This window comes from Moschus berezovskii, chromosome 21, assembly GCF_049115385.1.
Source record: "Moschus berezovskii isolate FMDL1 chromosome 21, NW_MosBer_1.0, whole genome shotgun sequence".
In the NCBI taxonomy this organism is placed as follows: domain Eukaryota; kingdom Metazoa; phylum Chordata; class Mammalia; order Artiodactyla; family Moschidae; genus Moschus; species Moschus berezovskii.
The window spans coordinates 53,368,740-53,382,220 of NC_142480.1; the positions used below are offsets into that span (position 1 = coordinate 53,368,740).

The following is a 13,481-nucleotide window of genomic DNA, read 5'->3' on the forward strand; positions in this document are numbered from 1 at the left end:
GTTCATTCGAAGGACTGATGCTAAAGCTGAAACTCCAATACTTTGGCCACCTCATGCAACGAGTTGACTCACTGGAAAAGACTCTGATGCTGGGAAAGGTTGGCGGTGGGAGGCGAAGGGGATGACAGAGAATGAGATGGCTGGATGGCATCACCGACTCTGTGGACATGAGTTTGAGTGAACTCCGGGAGTTGGTGATGGTCAGGGAGGCCTGGCGTGCTGTGATTCATGGGGTCGCGGAGAGTCAGACACGACTGAGTGACTGAACTGAACTGACTGATACTCCAATAAAAAATTTTTTGGAAAAGAAATATCTGATTTTCTAAGATGAGAGACAGTGCTCTCGGATCCACCTGTCTCAATGGTTCAGACAGTGAGCAAATTCAGCCAGCCCCATGTCCCCTTGCACAAACCCACACTGAAATAACTCAATAATAAAGAGATGAATAGCCCAATTAAAAACTGGGCAAAGCATCTGAAAAGACATTTCTCCAAGGAAGATATGCAAATAGCCATTAAGCACATGAAAAGATGCTCAACATCGTTAGCCCAGGGAAATGCAAATCAAAGCCAAAACCAGATTACCACTTCACAGCCTCTGCTACAGTTGTCATCAAAAGGTCAGATAGCAGGGAGTTCCCTGGTGGTCTAGCAATTGGGATTCCAAGCTTTCGCTGCCTTAGCCCATGTTTGATCCCTGGTTGGGGACTGAGATCCCAAAAGCTGAGAGGCACAGCCAAAAAACAAAAAAAAAACCTTTAAAAAGTCAGATAGGAACAAATGTTGGTGATGATGTGGAGAAACTGGGCCCCTGAGACATTGCTGGTGAGAACACACAATGGTGAAACCACTTAGGAAAACTGTCTGGAGGTTCTTCAGATGGTTAAACATAGATTTACCATATGACCCAACAGCTCCCCTCCTAGGTACATACCCAAGAGAAATGAAAACGTATGTCCACACAAAAACTTGTGCATGAACGTTCATAGCAGCGTTATCCACAAGAGCCAAAAGGTGGAAACGCACCAAGTGCCCATAACCCAATAAGTGAATGAATAAGATGTGATATATCCGTACAGTAGAATATTATTCAGCCGTGGAAAGGAATGAAGTACTGATACACACTACCCATAGATGGACTTGAAAACCTTCTGCTACGTGAGGGAAGCCAGCCACAAAGCACCGAGTAGCACGCAGTCCCATTTCACAGGAAACTGCAGAGCAGGCAACTCCATAGAGACTGAAAGCAGGGGAGCGACTGCCGGGGGCAGGGAGGGGAGATGGCACTAAGGGTGGGGGGTTTACTTCTGGCGTGATGACAGTGCTCTAAAATTCACTGCGATGGTGGCTGCACAACTCTGAATGTATTGAAAACCACTGAATTATCCACTTGGAATGAGTAAGCTGTACGTGTGTGAATGACATCTCAATAAGCCTTTAAAAAAAGAAACAAAAAACCCACCATACTGTGCTTGCCTCAGCCACACACATACTAAACTCGAAACAATACAGGGAAGATGACCATGGCCCATGTGCAAGGGGGACACGCAAACCTGTGACACGTTCCACATTTCATCTATTGTCAAAGCCAGACCCCCTCCCCCAAAATGCTGAAACTGTTTTGGTATGATTTGCCTAAAGAGAGAATCCACCAACATAACTCAATTTTAAACGTTTTCTTTGTTTGATTTCATTCTATGCAGATGTATCATATAAAGTCAAAAGGACACATTGTTTTTAAAATTTGGTATGACAGGTTCACCCATGCAAAAACCACCACAGTATTAAAGTAATTAGCCTCCAAATTTAAAAAATTGGCGTGAGCTTTTGAAAGACACAGTCTGGTTCCCAGATCTGCCTGTGGTTGAACCTTGTGACATTAGGCTAATTACTTCCGCTCTGGGCCTGGGTCTCCTCACTGCAAAGGGAGAACAATGGTGCCTGTGCTACTCTGTAATGGGGTTCAGGCTGCACCTCATCAGGGACATCCTGAGAGGAGGTGAGTGGGGCCCACTGGCTGTACCTGCTCAATTATTGTGGTATCCGACACTTTGTCACCCGTGGACTGCAGCACGCCAGGCTTCCCTGCCCTGCACTCTCTCCCAGAGTTTGGTCAAACTGATGTCCGCTGAGTCGATGATGCCATCCAACCATCTCATCCTCTTTCATCCCCTTCTCCTCCTGCCCTCAATCTTTCCCAGCATCAGGGTCTTTTCCAATGAGTTGGCTCTTTGCATGAGGTGGCCAAAGTAGTGTAGCTTCAGCTTCAGCATCAGTCCTTCCAATGAATACTCAAGGTTGATTTCCTTTAGGATTGACTGGTTTGATCTCCTTGCAGACTCTCAAGTGTCTTCTCCAGCTACACAGTTTGAAAGCATTAATTTTTAGGCACTCAGTCTAGAAATACTATTTCTAAAATGCTAAGCAAGGACTTTCCTGGGGGCCCAGTGGCTGGGACTCCTCAGTCCCAATGCAGGCCAGGTTTAATCCCTGGTCAGGGAGCCAGATCCCACATGCTCAACTAAAGATCCCAAACATCCATCAGAGGTCGAAGATCCCACATTCTACAACTAACTTGTTACAACTAAGACCCAGCACAACTAAACCAAAATTCGTTAATGACACACTGCCAATTTCTTTAATTAAATGAAATAAAATGCTAAGCAAAGTGAGGGTACAAGCTAAGTGGACAGCTAAACACAAGGGATTCCTTCAGCTGCAAATAACAGAAAACACTCTCACAAAACTGCAAATCCTGAAGGACAGCGGGGACCAGGAGGTCTAGTCAGGCCCCCTGCTCAGGTGTGCCCTTTCCTGAGCTGCTCTGTCTTCAGACAAGAAGCAAGACAGCAGCAATGTTTGTGGTATGTGCTGTGTGTGCGTGAACACTCAGTCATGTCCAACGCTTTGCAACCCCCTGGACTATAGCCCACCAGGCTCCTCTGTCCATGCGATTCTCCAGGCAAGAATACTGGAGTGGGTTGCTATTTCCTCCTCCAGGGGATCTCTCCAACCTGTGTCTCTTGCATTTCCCGCATTGGCAGGAAGATTCTTTACCACTGCGCCACCTGGGAACCGTGTAGACTGACACTCGAATGTCCCAAGGTCTCACATCTTAGAGATTTAGCGACTCGGGAAGCTGAGCAGAGTTCTGTGTTTATCCGCTTCCTGAATGTCTTCCTTCAGGACTGACACATGCTGAGCCCACCTCTAGGTCCTGGAGATCCTTACATCCCTGGGAGAATCAGATAATGATCAGAAAACAACGTGAAGACACGGTAATCCCTGATGGTGGACAGCGTTAAGAAAGAAAGGAAACGTGGTCCGAGCGCAGCACCACTGGGGGAGGAGACTATACAGGGTGGTCTGGGAAAGCACCTCCAGGTAGAGAGGACGGTGCTGGGGTGGCCAGGGCGGGAGGGGACCGATGATGCCGGTCCTGGATGGCCGAGTGCACAAGGAGTTCTGCTAAATTCCAAGAAAAATGTAAAGCCTTCAAAGGACGAGAGGGGAGGATATCTGATGTGAAAGACACGGATTGAATCACAGCTCTGTCAAATGACTCACTTTTCCTCACCCTCAGTTTCCATGCCTGTAAAATGGGATTAAAAAGGGACTTCCCTAGTGGTTCACTGGTTAGGAGTCTACCTACCAGTGCACAGGACACATGGGTTCAATCCCTGACCCGGAAAGACTCCACAGGGCGGGGGCAAGTGAGCCCACACACCACAATTGCTGAGCCTGTGTGCCCTAGAGCCTGTGCTCCACAGAGAAGCCCCTCAGTGAGGAGCCCAAGCACTGCAACCAGAGAGCAGCCCCTGCTCACTGCGACTCGAGAAAAGCCAGTACACAGCAAGACCCACCACAGGCAAGAACAAATAAAATAGTAAAAACAAAAAATTTAAACTGGGATTAAAAATTCCTACCTCCGGACTTCCCTGGTGGGCCAGTGGTTAAGACTCATTTCCACTGCAGGGGGCATGGATTCGATCCCTGGTCGAGGAACTAAGATCCCACGTTGTATATTTGAAAGCTGCTACCAGAAGATGAAGAAGGAAATGGCAACCCACTCTAGTATTCTTGCCTGGAGAATTCCATCCAGAATACATATCAGAAGTTCTCATCACAAGAAAAAAAAAGTGGTCACTACCTATGGTGATGGATGTTAACTAGACTTAGCGTGGTGATTATTCCACAATATATACAAATATACAAATACCATTGTGTTCTACACTTGAAACTAAAGTAACATCATATGTCAATTATCTGAAGTTAATAAATAAATAACTCATTCACAGGGTTACAAGGACAAAATGTGGAAATGGAAATGTACACTACAGCTTCCCCCAAAAGTATTAACAACCTCTTCCATTTGTTTTTTTAGAAACTGAAGCCTGAGATGTTTTGGGGGTGGTTGCCTGCAACCTACTTTGAAATGCATCAGAAAAATAAACCGTTTTGATGGGTCGGGAGTGTGGTGGGTGATGGATATGTATGCAATGAAACAAGTAGAATAAAATGTGAATGGATGAGGCCGGCTGATAGATACATGTTTATCCACTGCAAAATTCTTTGCACTTTTAGCTATTTTTGAAATTTTTAGTAATAAAATTTTGAGGAAGGAAGAAATACCACTTTTTTCTTTTTTTTAAGACTTTGCAAATACTTGTCGCCTCCCTCTCCAGTTTCTTTCTTGTCTGATGGCGTTAGCAAGTCACCTTACAGTCCTGCAGAGTGATTCGGTCCAAAGCGGGATAGCCACCTAGGCTTGACGTGGCCCACGCTGTGCGCGGACCTTGACAGTGACAACGCTCAAGGAGCTCTGCAGGAAAGCCCCTGACTAAACCGAGCCTTGGCCGCTGAAGAACGTGCGGGACTGCCGCCGCCAGAGGGCGCGCTCGGGGCGTCCTGCACTCGGGCGGCAGGAAGCCTTGCTGCTCCCCTGGAGCCCAAGGCCCTTGCGACGACGTGACCTACAGAAAACAGCCCTTCGACCCGGACGGTCTCCCCGCAGATCCTGATGAAGGGAAGGAGGGAGCAAAGTAACGTTGAGCAAGTGTCAGACAGTGCGAGATGCCTTCCATCACTTTTATGTCATTTTAGTTTTGAATTGCGGAGAGCACCCCACTCCAGTACTCTTGCCTGGAAAATCCCATGGACGGAGGAGCCTGGTGGGCTGCAGTCCATGGGTTCACTAGGAGTCGAACAGGATTGAGCGACTTCACTTTCACTTTTCACTTTCATGCATTGGAGAAGGAAATGGCAACCCACTCCGGTGTTCTTGCCTGGAGAATCCCAGGGAAGGGGGAGCCTGTTGGGCTGCCGTCTATAGGATCACACATGACTGAAGCGACTTAGCATGCATGCATGCGTGCAGAGTTATGAATCAGTGTGAAAACAGAACGGGTGTTGAAGCACAAAGGATACAGACGTCATTCCTGGCAGAGCAGCTTTTTGAGGGGTACTGACATTTCACCCCAAACTCCACCCCTCCACAAAGAGACTTGGAGTAGCTGCATCCCCAGGGCTGACAAAGCACTTCTTGGTGGCTTCCGGTGACCTCACCCAGCATCTGCAAGGAGGCTACCCGCCCCACCCAGGTCTGCCTGTGGCGTTTCTCCCTGTGGGGTTATGGGTGGCAGAATGAGGGAAAAGGAGGGTGGAAGGGGTGGAGAAATGCATGTTAACCTTGAACTCTCCCACAGCTTCATCTAATGGAGACACTTTCAGAGACCGTCTATCTGGTACTCTAGTTACCAAGAGTCAGACCGAAGTTATCAATACCTCAGTATTTTTAAGTCATAATCACTCAAAGTCACTCTATACAAACCAGTAGTTTGCTCAGATTTTCTTTTTGTGTAACCAGAGTCTGCATGGGTGCTAAGTTGCTTAGGTGAAAGTGTTAGTCACTCAGTCGTGCCTGACTCTTTGCAACCCCATGGACTGCAGCCCACCAGGCTCCTCTGTCCATGGGATTTTCCAGGCAAGGATACTGGAATGAGTTGCCATTTTCTTCTCCAGGGGATCTTCCCGACCCAGGGATTGAATCCAGTTCTCCTGCACTGCAGGCAGATTCTTTACCAAGTTAGGAGCTACAGACCAACCCAGAGCTTCTGGGTGTGAAGCTCCAAGCCCAATGGGGCTTCTCAAGTCTTAGCCACCTTATCCTCTCCTGGAAAGGAAGAGGAATTCTGCCAGAAAAGTCACCTCCTGACTTTAGACTTGCCAGATCGAGAGGAGAGAAGTTCTGAATCCCATGGAAGTTTGGTTAGAAAGGATGGTATGTCCCAGATTTCGATTGGTGCTTCTTTGGTGTTAAAAAACGTATTCACGAGTACTACATGTTCAGTTCAGTTCAGCTCAGTCGCTCAGTCATGTCCAACTCTTTGAGACTCCATGAATCACAGCACGCCAGGCCTCCCTGTCCATCACCAACTCCCGGAGTTCACTCAAACTCATGTCCTTCGAGTCGATGATGCCTTCCAGCCATCTCATTCTTTGTCATCCCCTTCTTCTCCTGTCCCCAATCCCTCCCAGCATCAGAGTCTTTTCCAGTGAGTCAACTCTTTGCATCAGGTGGCCAAAGTATTGCAGTTTCAGCTTTAGCATCAGTCCTTCCAATGAACACCCAGGACTGCTCTCCTCTAGAATGGACTGGTTGGATCTCCTTGCAATCCAAGGGACTCTCAAGAGTCTTCTCCAGCACCACAGTTCAAAAGCAGCAATTCTTCGGCAATTAGCTTTCTTCACAATGCAACTCTCACATCCATACATGACCACTGGGAAAATCATAGCCTTGACTAGACGGACCTTGGTTGGAAAAGTAATGTCTCTGCTTTTTAATATGCTATCTAGATTGGTCATAACTTTCCTTCCAAGGAGTAAGCGTCTTTTAATTTCATGGCTTCAATCAGCATCCGCAGTGATTTGGAGCCCAAAAATTTAAGCCTGAGAAATAAGATGAGCATGGAGACAATTAAACTCATCCATGAACCCATCCTGAAACAAGTCCTACGTTTTGGTGTATACTGCACTGAACTTTTTTATTTCTGTGCATCTATTAACACACATGCCATTTTTCTTTAAAAATATAAGGTATGTTATTTGCAACCTCTTTTGTTATTTAATAATGATCATGAGTAGCTTTCAATGGTTAAAGGATAATTTTTTTAAGGATGAAAGTATGACTCTCCTAAATATGTAAAATAAACACATGTTTAACATTTTGTTTAATTTGTTACTAATGAGGGAACCATTAAGAGGTAATAAAGGAGAAGTCAAAAGCAGAGACAGGGACTTCTCTGGTGGTACAGTGGTTTAGAACCCACCTGCCAATGCAGGGAACAGGTTCTACCCCTGATCGGGGAACTAAGATCCCACACACCACAAGAGCAACTAAGCCCAAGTGCCATAACTATTGAACCCGCCATCTGCAACTACTGAAGCCCGAGCTCCGCAACAGAGAAGCCACTGCAGCGAGGCCTCCCACGGCAGCTAGAGAGTAGCCCCCACTCTCCGCAACTGGAGAAAGTGTTCATGCCGCAACAAGACCCAGCGAAGCAAAAAATACTGAAATGGATTTACAAATGAATGCGAAAGTAGGTTCTTCCACTGGAGAGGGCCTCGTGAAATGAACCGCCACTGGACAGAATTTATGTGCATGTCCATCACTTCATGGGAAATAGATGGAAAAACAGTGGAGACAGTGTCAGACTTTATTTTTGGGGGCTCAAAAATCACTGCGGATGCTGATTGCAGCCATGAAATTAAAAGACGCTTACTCCTTGGAAGGAAAGTTATGACCAACCTAGATAGTATATTAAAAAGCAGAGACATTACTTTGCCAACCAAGGTCTGTCTAGTCAGTTCAGTTCAGTTCAGTTCAGTCGCTCAGTCGTGTCCGACTCTCCGCGACCCCATGAATCACAGCACGCACGGCCTCCCTGTCCATCACCAATTCCCGGAGCTCACTCAGACTCAAGTCCACAGAGTCGGTGATGCCATCCAGCCATCTCATCCTCGGTCGTCCCCTTCTCCTCCCGCCCCCAACCCTTCCCAGCATCAGAGTCTTCTCCAGTGAGTCAACTCATCGCATGAGGTGGCCAAAGTATTGCAGTCTCAGCTTTAGCATCAGTCCTTCCAATGAACACCCAGGATCGATCTCCCTTAGAATGGACTGGTTGGATCTCCTTGCGGTACAAGGAACTCTCAAGAGTCTTCTCCAACACCACAGTTCAAAAGCATCAATTCTTCGGCGATCAGCTGTCTAGTAAAGGCTATGGTTTTTCCCGTGGTATGTATGGATGTGAGAGTTGGACTGTGAAGAAAGCTGATCGCCGAAGAATTGATGCTTTTGAACTGTGGTGCTGGAGAAGACTCTTGAGAGTCCCTTGGACTGCAAGGAGATCCAAGCAGTCCATTCTAAAGGAGATCGATCCTGGGTGTTCATTGGAAGGACTGATGCTAAAGCTGAAACTGCAATACTTTGGCCACCTGATGCGAAGAGTTGACTCACTGGAAAAGACTCTGATGCTGGGAAAGGTTGGGGGTGGGAGGAGAAGGGGACGACCGAGGATGAGATGGCTGGATGGCATCACCGACTCTGTGGACATGAGTCTGGGTGAACTCCAGGAGCTGGTGATGGACAGGGAGGCCTGGCGTGCTGTGATTCATGGGGTTGCAGAGAGTCGGACACGACTGAGCGACTGAACTGAACTGAACTGAAAGAATTATTTGCATGGCTATCTGTTGTGAGGATACAAAGTAGCCCAAAGGCCATGAAATGTGAAGAACCCCATAGAATCAGAATCAGTTAACCCAGGCACTTCGCTGGTGGTCCAGTGGTTAAGAATCTGCCTTGCAATGCAAAGAACAGGGATTCGATCCCTGGTCCGGGAAGATCCCACATGCCTCGGACAGAGCAACTAAGTTCGTTTCCCACAACTAGAGAAACCCAGAGGGCAACAATGAAGACCCAGCACGGCCAAAAGAGAAGAATCAGTTAACCGAATGGCTATGCTTCCCACAATGCCTAGTTTTCAACTGAGGCACAAATTTTCTCTTACACCGCGTAAACAGATATATGTCCATGCTTCGTTTTTCAGTTCAGTCGCTCAGTTGTGTCCGACTCTTTGTGACCCCATGGACTGGAGCACGCCAGCCTTCCCTGTCTATCACCAGCTCCTGGAGCTGGCTCAAACTCATGTCCATCAAGTCGGTGATGCCATCCAACCCTCTCATCCTCCATCATCCCCTTCTCCTCCTCCCTTCAATCTTTCCCAGCATCAGGGTCAGTTCTTTGCATCCAGTGGCCAAAGTATTGGAGTTTCAGCTTCAGCATCAGTCCTACCAATAAATATTCAGCACTGATTTCCTTTAGGATTCACTGGTTTGATCTCGCAGTCCAAGGGACTCTCAAGCGTCTTCTCCAACACCACGGTTCCAAAGCATCAATTCTTCCGCACTCAACTTTCTTCACAGTCCAGCTCTCTCATCCATATATGACTACTGGAAAAACCATAGCTTTGACCACACGGACCTTTGTCAGCAATGTCTCTCCTTTTTAATATGCTGTCTAGGTTGGTCATAGTTTTTTTTTCCAAGAAGCAAGCATCTTTTAATTTAATGGCTGCAATCACCATCTGCAGTGATTTTGAAGCCCAAAAAAATAAAGTCTGTCACTGTTTCCGCTGTTTCCCCATCTATTTGCCATGAAGTGATGGGACCAGAGGTCATGATCTTAGTTTTCTGAATGTGGAGTTTTAAAGCCATCTTTTTCACTCTCCTCTTTCACTTTCATCAAGAGGCTCTTTAATTCTTCTTCACTTTCTGCCATAACGGTGTTGTGCATATCTGAGGTTATTGATATTTCTCCCAGCAATCTTGATTCCAACTTGTGCTTCACCCAGCCCAGCATTTCTCATTATATACTCTGCATATAAGTTAAATAAGCAGGGTGACAATATGCAGCCTTGACATACTCCTTTCCCAATTTGGAACCAGTCTGTTGTTCCATGTCCAGTTCTAACTGTTGCTTCTTGACCCACATACAGATTTCTCCAGAGGCAGGTCAGGTGGTCTGGTATTCCCATCTCTTGAAGAATTTTCTACAGTTGGTTGTGATCCACACAGTCAAAGGCTTTGGTGTAATCAATAAAGCAGAAGTCGATTTTTTTTCTGGTATTCTCTTGCTTTTTTGATGATCCAATAGATGTTGGCAATTTGATCTCTGGTTCCTCTGCCTTTTCTAAATCCAGCTTGAACATCTGGAAGTTCATGGTTCACATATTGCTGAAGCCTGGCTTGGAGAATTTCGAGCATTACTTTGCTAGCGTGTGAGATGAGTGCAACTATGCGGTAGTTTGAGCATTCTTTGGCATTGCCTTTCTTTGGGATTGGAATGAAAACTGACCTTTTCCAGTCCCATGGCCACTGCTGAGTTTTCCAAATTTGCTGACATATTGAGTGCAGCACTTTCACGGCGTCATCTTTTAGGATTTGAAATAGCTCACATGGAATTCCATCACCTTCACTAGCTTTGTTCATAGTGAGTTTTCCTGAGGCTCACTTGACTTCACACTCCAGGATGTCTGGCTCTAGGTGACTGATCACAGCTCATGGTTATCTGGGTCATGAAGATCCTTTTTGTATAGTTCTTCTGTGTATTCTTGCCACCTCTTTTTAATATCTTCTGCTTCTGTTAGGTCCATACCATTTCTGTCCTTTATTGCTCTCTTTTTAATGGTCACATGTTTTTATTATGTTGATATTTCTATAATTTATTTAGCAAACTGTTACTGGACTTCCAATTCTTCATTTGTATAAACAATACAGGGCCATTTCCTTCACTTTGAATATCTTTGAACATTACCTGATTAATTCCTTCAGATAAATTCCTAGAAATGGAAGTCTTGTGTGGAAGGATAGGCATATTTCCAAGGTTTCTGATACCTGATGACAAATGACCTTTATAAGCCTCTTTTTGGAGAAGGAAATGGCAACCCACTCCTGTATTCTTCCCTGGAAAACCCCATGGACAAAGGGGCCTGGCAGGCTACAGCCCATGGGGTCACTAAGAGTCGGGCACGACTGAGTGACTTCACTTCACTTTAAGCCTCTTTTTAACCCACTTTAAATCCACCCTCAAGTCCAAACTTTCTCAAGTCTAATATAGATTCAGAGACTTCAGGCTCCATTGATGTAAAACAAAGATTGCCAGTTATTTCTCCAGCAAAAATGGGTTTATTTAGGATCAGAAAAGAATTGCAGTTTAGGGTCTGCAACCATGATGAGCCACATGCACACCCCCGGCAAAAACCAAGAGGAGCACTCTTATAGCTGGGAAAGGAAGTGGGCGGGCTATGATGTAGTCCATGGCTTTTCATTGGCTGGGTTGTGATTGCCTCTCATTTACTCAGTTCCTGTGTCCCATTAAGAGGGAGTTCTTTCTTCTTTATAGAGCCTGAGAGCTCCCTGATCTGGTCTTCTGACTCTTTTTAATTGAAGTTTCTTTTTATTAATATTTTAGATGCCCTTTAGCAAGAAATTATTCTTTGCACTGAAATTTCACTAGGTTTCTCAGTAAAATTATTTGCTAATGAAGGAAAACACTACAGAGTGTGAAATCAATGGAGGATTCAAACAAACGGGCAGATAAATCAACCTGCAGTTTCGTGCATGCCAAGACACTTCAGTCATGTCCGACTCTTTGTGACCTCGTGGACTGTAGCCCACAAGGCACCTCTGTCCCTAGCGATTCTCCATGCAGGAATACAGGAGTGGGTCGCCATGCCCTCCTCCAGTGTCCCTCTTTCATAGTCTGCTCCTGATGACACCCTCTCCTCCCTGTCTCCAACACCACCGAGAACTTCTCCCCACCCTCTAGCACCCTCTGCTCAGAAGCAGAGAGAAAACAATCCTTCAGAACACTGATACCAGGACTTCCCTGCTGGTCCAGTGGTTAAGACTCCACACTCCCAATGCAGGGGACGCAGGTTTGATCCCTGGTCAGAGAACTAGATCCCACAGTGGCAACCAAGATTTGGCACAGCCAAATAAATTTTAAAAAAAGAAAAGAACATCAGTGTCTTGAGACCCAAGTTTTCCCACCCCCTACTTTTTCCCAGTTAGAGTGATTTCCCAACACTTTTGAGCAAAGATCGAGGGCATCTTGTCCTGCCAAGCCTGTTATAAAATTACTCTGATAACATCCATCAGGCAAAGTCACTGGGAGATTTGGATGATGTTGAACTTTACCCAAACCCCATTCTTCCAGCAAACAAAGATGGTTAAGATGTTCCCCCAAAACTTGTATGTTCCAAAGTCCTTCCATCCTTTTGCATTCTGGAAAACAGAAAGCAAACCACAAAGGACTGTCTGTCCCGTCTGACTTAGATAAGACTTGCTCTCAGGCTCTGTCATGTCTCCCATAAGACTCATAGATACTCCACTTATTACCTGTGATGAGGCCAGACACAGTCCCTCCCACCTCCTGTTCTTTGTGATTGCACAAACTATTGGTCTGCCTGAAACTAGACCCAGAGGCGAATACTTCCTGTCTGGCTGACTGGGCCGCCCCACTGATTACAAAAACAAGTCCAGTTGTACAACCACCCCATCGATAACTTGTCTGCTCCTCCTTAGACAAGTTTAATGGTATTTTTTTAAGATTCTTTTTTTACATGCACAATTGTTTGAGTCTTTATTGAATTTGTTACAGTATTTGCTTCTATGTTTTGGTGTTTCCACCACGAGGCATGTGAGAGCTTATGTCCTCAACCAGGAATCAAACCCACACTCCGTATATTGGAAAATGAAGTCTTACCCACTGGACCAGCAGGGCAGGCTCCGGGACTTTTCTACTGTCCCCTACAAGACACTCAAATCTTCAGATCTGGAGTATCCTGCCTATTGCAATGGCTTAAACCAAGTCAGTGACATTGGTTTGATTTTTGTTTGGTTTCACAGAGGAGGATGGGAGTAATGGGGGACCTCTAACACGCTTCTCTTAACTCAGAGTGCAATTCTCTTTCTGGCTCTCCTCTCTCACTCCCAGAAGCTATCAGCTGGGGGTAATTTCTAGTAACTCCCAGCAAAAGCCAAGGTGCATCTGCTCCCACCAAGGATCCAATCCCAGGACCTCTCTGCCTACTTTCTTTCTTTAAGGGCTGTCTCCAAATTCTGAAGTCTCTTGCTGTTTAGCACTTCCCACCAAACCCTTGGACTTCCCACAGGACACAGTGGTAAAGACGCCACCTACCAAAGCAGGAGATGAAGGAGACATGGACTTGGTCTCTGGGTGGGGGAAGATCCCCTGGAGAAGGAAATGGCAACCCACTCCAGTGTTCTTGCCTGGAGAATCCCATGGACAGAGGAGCCTGGCAGGCTACAGTCCATGGGGTCACAAAGAGTCTGATACGCCCGAGTACACACTCACACACACACACACCTAGCCCAGAGGAGTCTTGTGCACATTAGAAGGA

At 46.2% G+C, this 13,481-nt stretch overlaps 1 non-coding gene across 1 annotated transcript; it reads left to right on the forward strand.

The window, feature by feature from the left end:
* The first annotated feature begins 1,468 nt into the window (after positions 1–1,468).
* On the forward strand, positions 1,469–1,575 carry LOC129550846 (U6 spliceosomal RNA). The gene has a single exon (XR_008684968.1). It is a non-coding gene; the product is annotated as a U6 spliceosomal RNA (small nuclear RNA).
* The last annotated feature ends 11,906 nt before the right edge of the window (positions 1,576–13,481 follow it).